The sequence below is a fragment of the Nannospalax galili genome, unplaced genomic scaffold (genome assembly GCF_000622305.1).
Source record: "Nannospalax galili isolate Female #2095 unplaced genomic scaffold, S.galili_v1.0 scaffold7762, whole genome shotgun sequence".
Lineage (NCBI taxonomy): Eukaryota > Metazoa > Chordata > Mammalia > Rodentia > Spalacidae > Nannospalax > Nannospalax galili.
In genome coordinates, this window is record NW_008347025.1 from 1 (window position 1) to 6,107 (window position 6,107).

At 46.4% G+C, this 6,107-nt stretch overlaps 1 pseudogene; it reads right to left on the reverse strand.

The window, feature by feature from the left end:
- Positions 1-203: 203 nt before the first annotated feature.
- The window catches only part of LOC103742359, a 9,513-nt pseudogene continuing 3,609 nt past the window's right edge, over positions 204-6,107 (reverse strand).

The window sequence follows — 6,107 nt, forward strand, 5'->3', positions numbered from 1 at the left end:
GATCCTCTGCAAGAACAGTAAGCACTCTTAAATAAAAAAGACAGGTAATACCATATTTAAAACTCATCAGAGAAATGGGCAGCTTGGGCTATGACAAAGCATTTATGTTTAAAGCTTAGGTCAGTAACTGTATGAAAGCGCACACAAAGGAACTGATTGGACCACAACTTTCAGTGTTGGAACACAGTAAATAAAAGCTGCACCTTTGTGACATGTTGACTTTGGTGGTTTCTCCTCCTTCCTCACCCTTTCCTTCAGCAGAATCCATGTCAACCTCATAATCCTACTCTATGGCGGCCATGTCCTTATGGGCCTCAGGAACCCCCCCCATGCCCTTACCCATGTTCCAGTGAACAAAAGTGCATTTGGCGTACATTGTGTCAAACTTGTGACCTGAGAAACAGCTGTGGTGATGCTCGGTATGCATACAGCTCTCTGTGCCTTGGCCAGGTCTCCACCAGATACCACAACAGGAGGTTGATAATTAATGGAAACTTTGAAGTCAGTGGGGTACCAGTTCACAAACTGGATGGTATTCTTGGTCTCGATGGTGACAATGACAGCACTGACATCTTTGGAAGCCATATTACCACTGTACAGCAGGCAGCAAGCCATGTATTTACCATAGCTAAGGGTTACATTTCACCATATGGTTGGCCAACTCAAAGCAGGCACTGGTGAGCTCTGCTACAGAAAGCTGCTTGTGGCAGTCTTTCTCAGCTGAGATGACAGGGGCATATGTGACCAGAGGGAAGTGGATGCAGGGGTCAGACACCAGATCGGTCTGGAGTGCAGTCAGATCTACATTCAGGGACCCATCAAATCTCAGGAAAGTGGTGATGAAAGACATAATTTGACCTGTCAACCCATTTAGGTTAGTGTAGTGGGCATTCAATATCGAAGTTTCTACAGCATATGTCATGAATGGACTCACCTACTATGAAGGCACAATCATGCTCCAGTGGTGTGAGTAGTGAGGATGGACTTGTAGGGCTCAATGACAGTGTTGGAATCCTGGGACCTAGGTAGATGGAGAACTCAGCTTGGACCTCGTTCTGTAATCAATAGAGAGCCATTCCATCAGCAGGGGGGTGAACCTAGAACCAATTCCCCCACTAAAGCCATGGAAAACCTAGAAGCCCCGAGGATCAGTGCATTGTTCAGCCAGTTTACGAAATCCTTTCAAGCTGAGGTCAATGATCGCCTTGCCAATGGTGTGGTGCGCATAGGCATAGTTACTGGCAGCATCTTCCTTTCCTCTGATGAGCTGCTCAGGGTGGAAGCTCAGCTGGTGGTGGGTACCAGTGCAATCTTCACCTAATCATGGGTTCCAGGTCTATAAACACTGTCCTGGGCACATGCTTGCCAGTGCCTGTCTCACTGAAGGTGTTGAAGGAATCATATCCTCTCCTAATAGTCTTGCCACTTGGCATGTGGCCACCAGGCTGGATGCCATGTTATAGGAAGTAAAGCTCCTATTGATGGATTCCCATTACTAGTTATTTTTAGGAATGGACCCAGGCCTGTAGCTCTCTTGACCAGGTTTCTCTATAAAGGCTATGGTAGCTCATAGAGAGTGCTGGGGTGCTTCCTCCTCTAGATTCTATAAGGATTATGAGATTAAACAGATTTCTTACATTTGGCAGAACTTACCAGAGAAATTCTCTTTTCCCACCCCCTCTGTGTTGACATCACATCCAGGGTCTTGCACATCTGCCCTTAGGCTGTGCTTCACCAGTGAAGTCGTCAGAGGCTGGAGTATAATTTGTGTGAAAAATTTGAGCTACTGATTTAATCACTTTAATGGCTATGATTCAGATTTTCATTTCTTCATTAAGATTTTTGGCAACTTACATTTTCCTGCAATTTTACCCATTTCATTTGAAATTTTCAATTTACTGGGATAAGGTTCCTTACATTGTTCCCTTATCTGTTTAATGTCTGCGCCATCTGCAGTGATGACTTTTTTCCTTTCTTTTCCTTGCACAAGATTGCGAGGTTTTTTATTTATTAGTCTCTTCAAAGAGCCAACTCGTGGCATATTGATTTTTCTCTACTAAATGTTTGTTTTCTGTTTTACCAATTTCTGTTCCTACTTTTATTAATTCGACCCTTCTGCTCTCTTGCTGTTTTCTGTTGTTGTTGCTGTCCATTTTCTAACTTCTCCTGGTGGTGTCTGCACATTTCCAAGAGGGGAAGTCATATAAAATATGAAATTTGCAGGGACTGTGAAAGTGTTCCTATGGCTTTTAAATTATGTTGGTGAATTAAGCTGAACTCCGAGCATTATGTCTGGAGAGCCGAGCCTTGTGTCTCAGGAGAAAATTTGTGCAAGAATGTCTGCTGAGGAGCTATGTCCGGAATGCCGGTACTCCCCTGGTTTCTCAGGAGACGTGCTGATCTCCCGAGAATACGTGTTATGGAGATAACACTGTCTTGCTCATTATATTTAGCAGAAGTGTTATAGTTCAGACACTTTATTATTGTTCAGTGTTCTGCAAACATTGGTTGTAGTTCCCACGAGCATGAAAATAGAGCATGAAAATAAAAGCAGACCTGCCGGTGTTGTCGCACCCCTGTGTGAAGAAGCCACAGGAGTGCCCTGGTTCTGGTTAATTAACAGTTCTGTGGTTATCCCTTCAGGCTCTGTGGCTGCTCCCTGGTGGCCACAGAAATTACCTGGTTTCAAAATGCGAATCCTCTTCATTTCCACAAATCTTCACTAGTGTCAACTTGGGACAAGCAATATGGGGAGGAATCTCTCTGTCTCTGTCTCTTGTCTCTGTCTGTCTCTCCCTCCCTCGTGTGTGTGTGTGTGTGTGTGTGTATGTTCCAGATATAAAAAGTATGGAGGACTGCAGTCCAGATGACTCATGGTGCAAAAAAACACAGACAGGTTAAGAGACTGGTACTGTGGAGAGTTATTAAGGTCTGTGGATCTGGGGGAGGGGGGTTGTCCAGGAGCCAGAACACTCCCCAGAGTTGTACCACAGTCAATGGACTCATCTGTCCCTGTCCATTCTACCTTCCCACCTGGGCTCCTGATGGACACACCTGCATCTCAGGCCTCTGTTGCTGTCTCCAGCCTGATCAGCAACTTACACCAAGGACACACACACACACACACACACACACACACACACACACACACACACAAACACACACAAACACACAGTCCAAAGGGTCAAGCCACTGTGATCTTCTTCCTGTCTCCTTTAATGACCCAGAAGCCCATCTGAAGGCTGGAGGTGGGCTGATCTCCCTAGGCATCTTTAGGCCCTTGGGGGTTGGTCTCCATAGTTTCCTTGATGATCACCAGCACTCTGTGGAGGCCCTCAAAGTTTGTGAGCCCTGCAGAAGGCTTCACTGGGCTGGACCCATTCTGGTCCACTGCCCATCTTAGAGCCGCCTGCAGCCGAGTGTCAGGAGGACCATGAACTCAGACCTCGATCCTAGAATCGTCCTTCATTCCTCTGGGTCCCAGGTGCCCTGAGAAGGTTGCTGTCCCCTCCCTCTTTTCTCTGCAGACATGAGGGCATTTTGTCCTTTCAGTTAGCTATGTGGATACAGCATCCTGCTGGCACACAGCAACTTGCAATTCTTACCTGGCTCTCACCTGTAGATGCAGACATCCATTCCCGGCTGCTCTCCTGTCTGGATTCAGCATCCAGGGAGCTCAGTGGCTCCAACATCACTTGAAAACAGACAGGATAAAGTGAGTCTCTTAGTGGAAATAGGCAGGACTCACTTATCCCTGATTGTGCTGACCCTGTGTTAGGATCGTTCCTCAAGCTGATTCCTCCTCAGTGATCCTCTGCTGACTCCCAGCAACCCTTTCCCCCCATCCTCCCCTGTCCTCAGATCACCATCCTCTGCTACCTACATGGAGTTCAAGTTCCTCAGGACTCAGGGAAGAAGGATGACTACAAGGAAGAATCTACTGAGGGGTCCCACAGGTCCTTTTTATCCCGCCTGGAGTTTGGGTTACCCAGGTGAATCTTCCCAACAGAAACAAAAGGGTTACTATAGAGACAGCACGAAGGCCAAACTGAAACTTTCTAGAAGTCCTGATTTATCATCCAGGTACAGCCTGTCAGCTCTGACCGCTGAAGCAGAAAGCTCAGAAGCTCTTAAAGTGACACTCTCCTAATATCCAATGCTTATGGCAAACATGGCTCCCGACAGACTGTGACTAGTAATAATCAGATATATATAGATTAGAAACGCATGTGCATCTTAGTGTCAACTGTATTAAAAATGCATTTTTATGTATGAAACTGTGTATTTTAATAATGAAATGGAGATCTGTTTTAAAGTTTAAAACCTCATTTAACTTTATGTCTTAAAGGGTTTATACGGAGTACAATATTGTATAACTGTATTAATTCAACTGTAAACTTAAAAGTGTCACGGAGAGAAATTGGACTGCAGGACCAGAGCCTGGAACCGAAATATGGCCAAATCATGTAGCATTTAAATTGTAACTTGTGAATTTGGTTTCTTGATTTTTGAATGTGCTACCTGTAAATTCTCTATCTGTGCAACTGGAGGTTAGGCAGAGCCTAAGTCCCCCGCCTCCAAACGAACAAAAAGGACCTCACAGCCCAAGGGGTCAAAGGGAGGACATAAGGGAAGAAATACAACACAAAGGAGCATAACAATGGTGCACAAATCATGTGGGAGAAACAAGCAATCAACCAGGGCAGAGATGCATCAAAGTAGAACGGTGGGTGCCAGGTGATGGAAACAGTCCAAGGGCAGCGCAAACAGAGTCCAAAAAATCGATCCAGGAAAACTGGGAACAGTGGAGGTGATGATGGATGGTGCAGCGAAGACATAGGTGGCACGGAGTCTGGGCAGAGAAGAGTAGGACGGCAACAGCAGTGGAAGTAATGCGACGGGAGTGAACACATCATGGCGATATCCTGTGAAAAAAGCAGAAATACACCCCCTTCCCGGGCCACCATGGGGCTGGGTAGCCACATTAGCGAACAATAGTAGCAGCAGTGTCCTTTTGAAAATGAAGAGCAGAAAAGATGAGTGCAGCAGCCCGTTTGTGAGCCTGCCGCTGCAGACAACGAGATACACAGCAACCACCGATTAACAGTATACATAGAACAATCACTAAAGTAACCAAAGAAGAGCAGAGCTATGCAAAATACTCTGAAACTGTTGGGGAACCCTGCTGTTAGGGTTGCAGTTTCTCCATGTCCGGATAGCCCTGAGGGGCTCGGCGCCTGATGGAGAGACTCCCCTTTTCAGCAGGGGGCCTCCTGCTCTCTTCCTGGCTCACCTTGAAGTGCCGCCACAGATGCCTTATCTGAAACATGACCTCTGGCATAGAAACTACCAGGTTTTTTCTAGGTGATAATCAGGCACTGTCTGACAGCCTGATAGATGCCCACCGCCACATGTAAATAAAGCATACTACGGAGCACCTATCAACTGAGGCTTTTTCTACTGCCTTCACACTATAAATTCTCTAGTTTTCCCCCTAATAAACTGGAGCTGTATCACTGAACTTGGCTGAGCTGTATTTACTGTGTTTCACTGCACCTGGGACCAGCCTGTGATCAGTCTTCCCGGAGAAGCTCCGTCAACACTCACTCGCCCAACTCTGCTTTCGCCATTCCTGCACTCTCCGCCCTCGTGGGACGGTGGCCAACGTCCCGCGGGCACAGGGGGAGTGTCCAGCAGCTAGCCTGAGCCTCCCGCAGCTTGGCGCAGCCCGCTGCAGAGCCCGCCTGCAGCTGGCAGCATGCACCGGAAGCCGCAGACAGAGAGAGAGACCCGCCGCCCCGCAATGTAGGAATGTAAAATGTGGGTGAAAGGCTGGTTTTTGTTGAAAGATAACAATATGAATTATTCTAGGCACTTCAAAAAACCTATCAGAAGATACTTCGGGAAAAAGAAGGTGCTTTAGAAGCAAAATACCAAGCTATGGAGAGAGCAGCCACATTTGAACATGACAGAGATAGAGTTAAAAGGCAATTCAAGGTAAATCATTGTTTTGTGTTTTACCCGCCCCCCAAGTGACAAAGAATAAAACCAGTATTTTTAAAAAGTTTATCAAATACTGTGATGAAGAGAGGCAAACCAAGAAGGTT